Source organism: Sapajus apella, unplaced genomic scaffold (genome assembly GCF_009761245.1).
Source record: "Sapajus apella isolate SASKATOON/1434 unplaced genomic scaffold, GSC_monkey_1.0 scaffold140, whole genome shotgun sequence".
NCBI lineage: Eukaryota > Metazoa > Chordata > Mammalia > Primates > Cebidae > Sapajus > Sapajus apella.
In genome coordinates, this window is record NW_022437080.1 from 84,653 (window position 1) to 97,798 (window position 13,146).

A 13,146-nucleotide genomic window follows, 5' to 3' on the forward strand; every position below is an offset into this window, starting at 1 on the left:
TGGTCACAGATCATTTGAGATGCACAGCATAAAAGTTTCCCAGGATCAGGAAACTCCCCCAGTTCTATATTAATACACAAATTAAAATACATGGGCACAGCCAGGGCATGTTGACTTATACTTGTAATCCCAGCACTTTGGAAGGCCAAGGCAGGAGGGCTGTTTGAGTTCAGGAGCGGGCGGCTGCAGCGAGCTGTGATTCCAGCTCTGCAGCAGAGTGAGACCCTGTCTCCCAAGACAGTAACAACCACAAAACCACTGTTACACTTTATTGAGACAGCAAGCCTGGGTCACAGGCAAGTGGAGGAAGAGGAAGACCAAGATTTGGAGGTTGGATTGTTTTTAATCTGTAATGTTATGAAGCATCCAAGTCAGCAAATCACCAAGCAACTCTCTCTATAATTCTGAATGGAGATAAAATGCTGGGCTTATCCATGGAGCTAGTCATTAACGCCTTAGGCATGGATTACATCACCCAGATATTTTTTTTTTAAGTATAGGATAAAATAATAAAGCCAGGCTTGAGCTAGGATGCACTGCAGATTATAAACCCAAGGAAGGAGTTCCTGCTGGCAAATGCTGGCTGCAGAGGAGGACCCAGAAAAGGAGGAGTGAAAGGAGCAGGTTCTGATGTCAAGACCCGGAGATGAGAGTGCCTCAGAAACACAGGTGAGCCTGGCACCTGGACTGCTTCCAGGATGTCCCAGGAGATGATCCGTGGAAAGTGGCCACTAGGTTTCCCCTATGGAAGTCATCAGTGCTGAGAAAGAGAAGCTCTGGAATGATCTGGTGGGAGACCAAAGGAAAAATGAAGAGGGAACTTCTGGAGACCATGAAGAAATGACGCTGTGTGTTGACTGCACAGGACTTTAACTCTGAAGGGGCCCACACCCATGGGGCTCTTGAACACTGCCAGCCATGTGACAGTCATAGAATTTTTAAAATAAGCCTTTTAAAAACTGTTTTACGTTCACAGGAGAAACTGAGGAGAATTGAGTGAAGAGTAGAGAGAGTTCCCTTATGCCCCCTGTCCCTGCACAGCACCCCCCAATATCAACATCCCCCACCAGAGTGGGACACTGTTAGAATTGATGACCCTGCATTGACACATCATGATTACCCACAGTCAATAGTGCATATTGGGGGTCACGGTTGATGTTATAATTTCTACCAGTTTGGATGAATGTATAATGACATATAATGAAGGTAGCCTTCTTGGAGGAGGGACTGTTGGGGCAGCTGTAATGGGGCCTGAATCAGAGAGGAGAGGAGGGGTCCCCTATGAGCAAAGATCCAGACACTGGCCCCTACCCCATCCAACACCCCCATAGGGCCCCTCCAGCATCCCTGCTCAAGCCCTGTCACCACCCTGTCCTTCTGTTGGCCCCAGGAATTCAACATAACCAAGGAGGTCCAGTGTCCCAGTTGTCTGCAAAGAATGACAACCTCCAGCCCAAGCAGCACTGCAGAGCTTGGTTCAGGGCCATCAGGCAGCTCAGTGCAGCTGAGAGGTAAGGCCAGGGCAGAGAATCAGCACATTTGTCAAATTGTTCTCTTTCCTACCTTAATAAAGGCACAGAATAAGTAAATGTATACGGTTTACGTGATGTTAGATTTGCATAAAGTAAAAATGTAATTTTTAGATAGAGTTAAATTACTGTGTTTATAGGAGAGCCTTAATGAAGTAATGGTAAGTCAAATATTATTTACTTCAGCGTTGTTGCTTCATATTAACATTCACTAACTTTTAACAAATACATTGTTTTTAAAAAATCAATAATGTAGGCAGAGAGAGTTTTATCTGATTCATAAACTGCTTGAAAGTCATTGCTCCCATTCTAACAAGGAAATATCTGAACAAAATGGAAATCAGTAACATTTTTCAGATTCATCAAAGAATTGAATTCACCTAGTAAACTGCAGAAAGTCAAAAACAAAGAGAAATTTTGTAAAAAGTCAGAGAAAATGCAACTCTCTATAAAGGAACAATGAGAATGACTAACACTATCTGTCCATCAGAAACCATGCAAACAACAATAGAGTGGAGTTAAATATTTGAAGAGTTGAAAGAAAAATACCACCCATTTTTAATTCTGTGTTGAATAAAATTATTCTTCAAAAGTCGAAAAACAGAAATTTTCTCAAATAAGGAGAGGAGGCAGCACCAGAATGCAGCTCCCAGCGAATGAGACACAGAGGGCTAGAAGACTTCACGATTCCAAGTGAGGTGCCGGGTTCACTTTAGTGGAACTGGTAGGATTCTGAAAATAACCCAGGTACGGCGAGGTGAGAAGCAGGGCGAGCGCAGCCCAGGGAGGGCGAACAGAGACAGGGCGGGGCGTCCCCACCTGGAAAGTGCAGCCGGCTAGGAAGGCCGGGTACTTCACCCCGGGGTCCTCCAATTCGGATTCAGTGGTTCCCCCATCCCTCCGGCAACCCATGGTCCATGAGAGCCCTGCTGGACCGAGGGGTACCATGGGTTGTCGACGCAAATCTGAGCGACAGCTCCCGCCTGGTGCAAGTTGGCACAGACCTGGGCGGAAGTGTGGACTAATGCCAGTGGGACGAAGCTACCCATCCCACAGGAAGGGGCAGAGTTGAAAGCAGGGAACAGGCCAGAAGGCCTGGTAGACCCCACCCCCACAAAACTCAAACTGAAGCCCAAGAGCTTCCCAGCAAAACACCAGCTTGATCCCAACCAGGAAGACTGAGCTTGGGGAAGGAGAGATGCCATTGGGAAGAGGAGGATAATTTAACCTACCTAAACAAACTCTGGGGGAAGACCACCCACCCAGCAGCCTGACTGATTCCGAGGCAGCCCAGCAGCGCCTCTACAGCCCAAAAAAGATATAGCGCCAACCTCAGCAAAAAGCACCTGCACTCAGAGATTCCTCCTGAAATCACCGACTTCAAAGATCAAAGGGAGATAAACCCACGAAGATGGGAGAAAAACCAGCACAAAAAGGATGAATCCATCAAAGATCAGAACACCTCTTCTCCTCCCAGGGATCACAGCTCCTCACCATCAAGGGAACAAAATAAGACAGAGAAAGAGTTTGACAAACTGACAGAAGCAGGCTTCAGAAGGTGGGTAATAAACTTCTCAGAGTTAAAACACCGTGTTCTAACTCATTACAAAGAAACTAAGAACCTTGAAAAAAGGTTAGATGAAATACTAACTAGAATAACCAGCCTAGAGAAGAACATAAATGACTTGATGGAGCTGAAAAACACAGCTCGAGAACTTTGCAAAGCATACACAAGTTTCAACAGCTGAACCAATGAAGCAGAAAAAAGGCTATGAGAGATTGAAGATCAAATAAGTGAAATAAAACAAGAAGGCAAGATTAGAGAAAAAGAGTGAAAAGAAAAGAACAAAGCATCCAATAACTATGGGATTATGTGAAAAGACCTAATCTACGCTTGGTTGATGTACCTGAATGTGACGGGGAGAATGAATCCAAGCTGGAAAACACTCTTCAGGATATTATCCAAGACAACTTCCCCAGCCTAACAAAGCAGGCCAATATTCAAATCCAGGAAATACAGAGAACACCACAAAGATACTCTTCCAGAAGAGCAACTCCAATGCACATAATCGTCAGATTCACCAGCGTTGAACTGAAGGAAAAAATTCTAAGGGCAGACAGAGAGAAAGGATGAGTCACCAACAAAGGAAAGACCATCAGACTCATAGCGGATCTCTCAGCAGAAACCCTATAAGGTAGAAAGGAGTGGGGGCCAATAGTCAACATCCTTAAAGAAAAGAACTTTCAACCCAGAATTTCATAACCAGCCAAACTCAGCTTCATAAGTGAAGGAGAAATAAAATCCTTTATGTATAAGCAACTGCTGACAGATTTCATCACTACAAGACCTGCCTTACAAGAGCTCCTAAAAGAAGTACTCAACATGGAAAGGAACAGCCAGTACCAGCCACTGCAAAAACACCAAATGGTAAAGAACGACACAATGAAGAAACCGCATCAACTACCGGGCAAAACAACCAGCCAGTAACAAAGTGGCAGGATCAAATTCAAACATAACAATATTAACATTGAATGTAAATGGGCTAAATGCCGAAATCAAAAGACACAGACTGGCAAACTGGATAAAAAGCCAAGACCCATTCGTGTGCTGTATTCAGGAGACCCATCTCATGTGCAAAGAAATTTTCTCAAATAAATTTAAAAGTAATAAAATGTCATTTTGCTTATTCTTAGTCTGACCTAATAAACATTTGTTCAAAATAATAGTAGCAACAATGTACTAGGTGATTATACCATAGGAATAAACGAGATGAATTACAATGATACCATAAGGGTTAGGAGGGAGGGATTGAGAACACTTATAAAGTACCTACAATATCCAGGGAGTGGCATAGTAACCAGTTGAAAAGAAGCATCACATGCCAAGGGACCCTGGGCTTTTTTTTAAGTCAAATCTATAACTATATAAATGATTATAAAGGCAAATTGGGGGGTCCGTCTCTTAATATATATGTTAAACACAGGAGTCCATTTTATTTTCTTTGTTGGAAATACATCCACACACATACACACATGCAGTTTTGAAAGAAAGGAAGAGGAGGAGGCAAGGGAGGAAGAGGAAGAAAAATACTCCTAGTTTTATTTTTAAATCCTGGTCAAGCTAATGACCTGCCATTTTCTGTTAAGAATAACTGAAGCAGGGTTGAGACATAAAACAGGGAGACATAATCCAATGTTCTCTCTGAAAAATGATATATATTTTCTAGAAAATAGTGCCACAATGAACATATGGGTGCATGTATCTTTATAATAGAATGATTTATATTCCTTTGGCTATATACCCCATAATGGGATTGTTGGGTCAAATGGTATTTCTGGTTCTAGATCTTTGAGAATGGCCACACTGTCTTCCACAATGGGTAAAATAATTTCCATTCCAACCAACAGCATAAAAGCATTCCTATTTCTCCACAGCCTCACCAGCATCTGTAATTTCTTGGCTTTTTAGTAATCACCACTCTCAGTGGCATGAGATGGTATCTCATTGTGATTTTTATTTGCATTTCTCTAATGATCAGTGATGTTGAGCTTTTTTTCTTTCTCTCTTTCTTTCTTTCTTTTTTTTGAGACAGTCTTGCTCTGTCACCCAGGCTGGAGTGCAGTAGCAAGATCTCGGCTCACTGCAACCTCCACCTCCCCAGTTCATGTGATTCTTCTGTCTCTGCCTTCCAAGTAGATGGGATTACAGCCATGCACCACCGCACCTGGCTAATTTTTGTATTTTTAGTAGAGACCGGGTTTCACCATGTTGGCCAGGATGGTCTCGAACTCCTGACCTCAGGTGATCCACCCGCCTCAGCCTCCTGAAGTGCTGGGATTACAGGCATGAGCCAGTGCTGGGATTACAGGCATGAACCACTGCGCCCAGCTATTGAGCTTCTTTTTACATATGTTTGTTGGCCACATAAATGTTTTCTTTTGAGAAATGTCTGTTCATGTCCTTTGTCCACTTTATAACAGGGTTTTTTTTTTCTTATAAATGTGTTTAAGTTGTTTTTAGATTCTGCGTGTTCGACCTTTGTCAGATGAATAGATTGCAAAAATGTTCTCCCAGTCTGTAGGTCATTCACTCAGGACAGTTTCTTCTGCTGTGCAGAAGCTCTTTAGTTTAATTAGAGCCCATGAGTCAATTTTTGCTTTTGTTGCAATTGCTATTAATGTTTTCATCATGAAATCTTTGCCTGAGCCTATGTCCTGAATGGCATTGCCTAGATTTTCCTCCAGGGTTTTTATAGTTTTGGGTTTTGCATTTAAGTCTTTAGTCCATCTCGAGTTCATTTTTGTGTAGTCTGTAAGGAAGGGGTCCAGTTTCAATTTTCTGCATATGTATTACCAGTTCTCCCAGCACTATTTATTAAATAGGAAATCCTTTCCCCATTACTTGTTCTTGTCAGGTTTGTTGAAGATCAGATGGTTGTAGATAGCAGCCTTATTTCTGAGTTCTCTATTCTGTTCCTTTGGTTTATGTGTCTTGTTTTTTTGGTACCAATACTATGCTATGGAGTTTTTGTTACTCCAGCCTTGTAGTGTATATGTGTGTGTGTGTGTGGACACACATACACACACATATATGTATTTACAATTGTCATATCCTCTTTCTGAATTGATCTCTTTATCATTTTTTAATGACATTGTCTCTTCACACTTTTTTGACTCCAAGTTTGCCTTATCTGATATAAGTATAGCTATTCCTATCCACTTTTGATTTTCATTTACATGGAGTATGTTTTTCCATACCTTTATTTTTAGTCTGTTTCTGTCTTTGCAGGTGAGATGAGTTTCTTGCAAGCAGAATATGAATTGGGTCATGTTTTTTAATCCACTTATCTATTCTACATCCTTTATGTAGAGAATTTAATCCATTTATATTAAAGGTACTTCTTGATTGGTAAGGACTTACAGCAGCTATTTTGTTAATTGTTTTATGATGTTTTGTATATCATTTGTTCCATATATATATATGTGTGTGTGTATATACACACACACACACACACACACACACACACATATATATATATATATATATGCAGTTTGGTGGTTTTCTGTAGTGCTAAGGTTTATAATTCTTTTCTCTTTTCTCCGTTGTATATATGGTATACCAGTTTTATCCCTTGCATGGTTTTATGTTAGTGATTGTCATCCTGTTGTTTCAGATGTAGAAATCCCTTGAGCATTTATTGTAAGGCAAATCTAGTGGTGATAAATCCCCATAGTTTTTGCTTTTCTTGTAAATTCTCTATTTTTTTTTCTCATTTCTGAGGATAGCTTTGCTGGCTATAACATTATTTGCTGGCTTTTTTTTTCTTTCAGTACTTCGAATATATCATCCTATTCTCTCCTTGCCTGGAAGGTTTGTGTGGAGAAATCTGCTGTTCATCCAATAGTGATTACCCTACATGACATGACACTTTGACTGTTTCTAGACTTGTCTCTTTGTAATCGACTTTTGACAATCTGGCTATAATGTGCCTTAGGACCCCCAAGAGCATCTTCTCTTTGGGTTAAATCTATATGGAAACCTTGTTCTTCCTGGATCTGGAGGTCAGATTTGGGAAGTTTTTGGTTATTCTTTTAATAAAGTAGTAAGTATGTTCCTACGATTTTTTTTCTCTTCCTTTTCTGGACCTTTCATATTATGAACATCTGTTCACTTGATGCTGTTCTAAAAGACTTATAGGCTTTCTTCATGTTTTTGTCATCCTTATTCTGTCATTTTTTTGTCATTCTTATTTGTTTTTTGTTTTTTTTCTAACTGGGTATTATAAATGACCTATCTTCAAGTCACAGATTCCTTTTTCTATTTGATCAAATCTGCTGGTGAAGCCCTGTATTGTATCTTTAATTTCATTCATTGAACTATTCAGCTGCAGGATTTCTGTTTGCTTCATTTTTACTATTTCTATGTTTTAGTTGAATATTTTGTTCATATAATCAATGTTCCTGATTTCATTACACTGTTTACTTGTATTTTCTTGTCTTTCATTAAGTTTCCTTAAGATTATTATTTTAAATTCATTTTACAGTAATTTGTTGATTTCCCATTCATTGGTGTCTGTTACTAAAGAGTTATTATTAGACTGGGCATGGCGGCTCACGCCTGTAACCCCAGTACTTTTAGAGGCCGAAGTGGTGGATTACAAGGTCAAGAGATCAAGACCATACTGGCCAACATGGTAAAATCTCATCTCTAATAAAAATACAAATATTAGCTGGGAATGGTGGCCCACACCTGTAGTCCCAGCTACTCAGGAGGCTGAGGCAGGAGAATCGTGTGAACCTGGGAGGCAGAGGTTCCAGTGAGTTGAGATCATGCCACTGCACTCCAGCCTGGCAACAGAGTGAAACTCCATCTAAAAAAAGAAAGAGGTATTATTTTCCTTAGGTAATGTCATATTTCCTCATAAAAAATAATTTTTATTCCCTGAATAGACCAATAACAAGGGTTGAAGTTGAGGCAGCAATTAACAACCTACCAACCAAAAAAGGTCCAGATCCAGATGGGCTCACAGCTGAATTCTACCAGATGTACAAAGAGGAGCTGGTACCAACTATTCTTAAACTATTCCAAACAATACAAAAAGAGGGAATCCTCCCGAACTCATTTTATGAGATCAACACCATCCTGATACCAAAACCCGGCAGAGACTCAACAAAAAAAGAAAATTTCAGGCCAATCTCCATGATGAACATAGATGTAAACCTCTTTAATAAAATACTGGCAAACTGACTGAAACAGCACTTCAAAAAGCTTATCCATCATGACCTAGTAGGCTTCATCCCAGGGATGCAAGGCTGGTTCAACATATGCAAGTCTATAAACGTAATTCACCACATAAATAGAACCAAAGACAAAAACCACATGATTCTCAATTGATGCAGAGAAGGCCTTCGACAGAATTCAATAGCCGTTTTTGCTAAAACCTCTCAATAAACTAGGTATCAATGAAACCTATCACAAAATAATGAAAGCTATTTGCAACAAACCCATAGCCAACATCATACTGAATGGGCAAAAACTGGAAGCATTCCCTTTGAAATCTGGTACTAGACAAGGATGCCCTCTCTTTCCACTCTTATTCAATATAGTATTGGAAGTTCTAGCCAAAGCAATCAGGTAAGAAAAAGAAATAAAGGGTATTCAAATAGGAATAGAGGAAGTCAAATTGTCTCTATTTGCAGATGACATGACTGTATATCTAGAAGACCTCATCATCTCAGCCCAAACTCTCCTTAAGCTGATAAGCAACTTCAGCAAAGTCTCAGGATACAAAATCAATGTACAGAAATCACAAGCATTACTATACACCAATAATCGACAAACAGAGAGCCAAATCAAGAGTGAACTCCCATTCACAATTGCTACAAGAATAATAAAATACTTAGGAATAAAACTAACAAAGGAGGTAAAGGACCTCTTCAAGGAGAACTACAAACCACTGCTCAAGGAAATAAGAGAAGACACAAACAGATGGAAAAACATTTCAAGCTCATGGTTCAGAAGAATCAATATTGTGAAAATTGCCACACTGCCCAGAGTAATTTATAGATTTAATACTATCCCCATCAAACTACCAATGACCTTCACTGAACTGGAAAAAACCACGTAAAACTTCATATGGAACTAAAAAAGAGCCCGCATAGCCAAGACAATCCTAAGCAAAAAGAACAAAGATGGTGGCATCATGCTGCCAGACTTCAAGCTATACTACAAGGCAGCAGTAATCAAAACAGCATGGCACTGGTAACAAAACAGAGATATACACCAGTGGAACAGAACAGAGGCCTCCAGAGCAACACCACACATCTACAACCATCTGATCTTTGATAAACCTGACAAAAACAAGCAATGGGGAAAGGATCCCCTGTTTACTAAATGGTGTTAGGAAAACTGGCTAGCCATGTGCAGAAAGCAGAAACTGGACCCCTACCTGACACCTTACACTAAAATTAACTCCAGATGGATTAAGGACTTAAACATAAGACCTAACACCATAAAAACCCTAGAAGAAAGCCTAGGCAAAACCATTCAGGACATAGGCATAGGCAAGGACTTGATGACTAAAACACCAAAAGCAATGGCAACAAAAGCCAAAATAGACAAATGGGACCTAATCAAACTCCAAAGCTTCTGTACAGCAAAAGAAACAGTCATTAGAGTGAATCGGCAACCAACAGAATGGGAAAAAATTTTTGCAATCTACCCATCTGACAAAGGGCTGATATCCAGAATCTACAAAGAACTAAAATAGATTTACAAGAAAAAAACAAATAAGCCCATTCAAAAGTGGGTGAAGGACATGAACAGACACTTTACAAAATAAGACATACATGAGGCCAACAAACATGAAAAAATGCTTATCATCACTGGTCATTAGAGACATGCAAACCAAAACCAAATTGAGATACCATCTCACGCCAGTTAGAATGGCAATCACTAAAAATTTGAAGACAGATGCTGGAGAGGATGTGGAGAAGTGGGAACACTTTTACACTGTTGGTGGGAATGTAAATTAGTTCAACCATTGTGGAAGACAGTGTGGCAACTCCTCAAGGACCTAGAGATAGAAATTCCATTTGACCCAGCAATCCCATTACTGGGTATATACCCAAAGGATTATAAATCATTCTATTATAAAGACACAAGCACACGTATGTTCGCTGCAGCACTGTTCACAATAGCAAAGACCTGGAACCAACCCAAATGGCCATCAATGATAGACTGGACAAAGAAAATGTGGTACATATACACCATGTTATACTATGCAGCCATAAAAAAAGATGAGTTCATGTCCTTTGTTGGGACATGGATGAATCTGGAAACCATCATTCTCAGAAAACTAACACCAGAACAGAAAACCAAACACCACATGTTCTCACTCATAGGTGGGTGTTGAACAACGAGAACACACGGACACAGGGAGGGGAACATTACACACTGGGGTCTGTTGGGGGGGGGGGGGCGAGGGGGGGGCAGGGGTGGGGGGGGAGGTTGGGGGTGGATAACATTGGAAGAAATGCCTGATATAGGTGACGGGGGATGGAGGCAGCAAACCACCATGGCATGTGTGTACCTATGCAACAATCCTGCAAGATCTGCACATGTATTCGAGAACTTAAAGTACAATAAAAAGAAAAGACCCTATCTTAAAACAAAACCACCCACTTCCAGCCCAGTTTAGTTTCCAGTTTCTGCAGTGATGCAGTGAAAGGCACAAACAGCTATGCAGTTGCATGAGGCAGAAATCTAGAAAACAGCTTTAATTGCTCTTTCACTCCTCACATCCAAAATATTGCAAAGACACACTAATTCCACTCCATGAGTATCTCTGGAACTCACTCACATTACTTCATTTCTGCTTTCACCCACCTAGCCCAACTATCACTGCTCTGTGAGGCCAGTGTCCAGCGTTTCCCATTCCTGAATCAACTGCGTGACCTTCTTGGGGGTCTCGGGCAGGGGAGGAAGAAAGTGTTCCCTCCCCCTTCATTTTTTATTAATCACTGTACCAGGGGTCTCCATGGGTGTGAGCCCTGGTGCTCCACAGGCTCCAGGGGACAAACTGTGACAGCCTCAAGGCAGACAACACCATAGCAGTCTACAAATGCTAGCAAGGACTCGCGGGTTGCCGTGGATGCTGGAGGAGGCTGCAGGTGCACCGACCCCGTGAGCCACCAGCCGCAGGGCCGCCCTGGCAGTGCGGTCTGCCGCCGTACTGTGGAATGGGCCGCAGAGAGTGATGCGTTTCCAGCCACGTGTCCGCCTTGCCTGATTGGCCACTCAGAGGACTCCATGGCACCTGGAGGGGAGCCACACTCCCTCCTCACCCCTCACCAGCTTCCATGAGTCTTTTGACAACCAGAAGTAGCCAATGAATTTGAGCTGCCAGCAGCACTTGATATCTTGGTTTAGGAGAAACTCTGGAGGACAAAGTTTCACGATTTGTGGACAGGATTCACCAGACACCCCGTAGACAGCAAAAAGCAGCCGCCGCCCCAGCCTGGTGCTGCCACCTGGTGGGGCCAGTCGGTAAGCACGGGCGGCCTAGTGGCTGTGGTTGCAGCGGGCCAAACCACCCTGCTTGCTGGCCCACTGCTTCAATAGGCTTCGTTATTATGTAGGTAACATTATTCAGATGAGGAAATGGATGATATTGAAAAGATAGGACGTGACTGACATTGAAACATTTCACTCACAGATCTCGGGAGAGCACGTGTGATGGGTTAGGGAGGGGTTGATTAGGTCAGGTGTGTAGAGCCCAGATCGAGACAGCCCAGTGGTTGCCATATGAACTTAATTGGCTGCTCAGGAAGGGAAACTGGCCCCTAGCCAGGGCCTCAAAACTGGCTCAAGGCAGCATTTTTGAAACTTTAAGAATCCATGGTTTTGCAGTTTGTCCCTCCAAGCGCTCTGCCTTGGGTTGAACAGTGTCTCCCCATCAAAAAGAAAAAAAAAAAAATCATATCTACCCACAACCTCAGAATATGATGTTATTTGGAAACAGAATCTTGCAGATGTAATTAAGTTATGGTGATTTGTACTGGATTAGAGTAGGTTCTGTATCCAGTGACTGCTGTTCTTGCAGGAGGAAGAGAGGGCACATGGATACACATGGAGAAGAAAGCCACGTGAAGGATGGAAGGATGGGGGCAGAGATCAGAGCGATGTACCTACAACTCAAGGAATGTGAAGGACTGTCAGAGCCACCAGAAGCTAAGATGAGCAGAGAAGCGTTCTTCCCTGGAGTCTTCAGAGGAAATACGGGTCTGCCAGCACCTAGATTCCACACTTCTTTCAGAACTGTGAGAGGATAAATTACTAAGTTTGTGTTAAATTACTGTGGTAGCCTAGGAAACTAATATAGTCATTAGTGCCAGGAAGTAGGATGTTTCTGTAACAAATACTTAAAATGTGGAAGGAGCTTTGGAATCAGGGAGAGGCTGGAAGAAGTTTGAGGCACGTGATAGAAAAAGCCTAGAATCCATTGAGGAAACAGTTGGTGGAAATGTGGACAGTAATTCTAATGAAAGCTCAGAAGGAAGTGAGAAGAGCTATAAAGGCTTCTGTCCTCTTAGCAGGGGTTCCCAACCCCCAGGCAAGGACTGGTACAGGTCCCTCTCCTGTTAGGAACCAGGCCACACAGCAGGAGGTGAGCAGCCAGTGATCCAGCCTTACTGCCTGAGCTCCGCCTCCTGTCAGATCAGCAGGGGCATTAGATTCTCATAGGAGCACGAACCCTATTGTGAACTGCTTGTACCAGGGATCTAGGCTGTGCACTCCTTATGAGAATCTAACTAATGCCTGATGATCTGAGGTGGACCAGTTTCATCCTGAAGCCATCCCACCATCACTTCAATCCCCCTAACCCTGGTTCCTGGTGCCAAAAAGTTTGGGGGCTGCTGCTCTTAGAGAATACATATATTGTCATGAACAGAATGTTGAGTAGAAACATAATGTTAAAGGTACTTCTGGTGAGGTCTTAGAAAGAAATGAGGAACATGTTCTTTGACATTTGAGTAAAAGATATCTTGTTACAAAGTGGTAGAGAACATGACTAAATTGTGTTCTGTTGTTATATGGAAAGTAGACATGATAAGT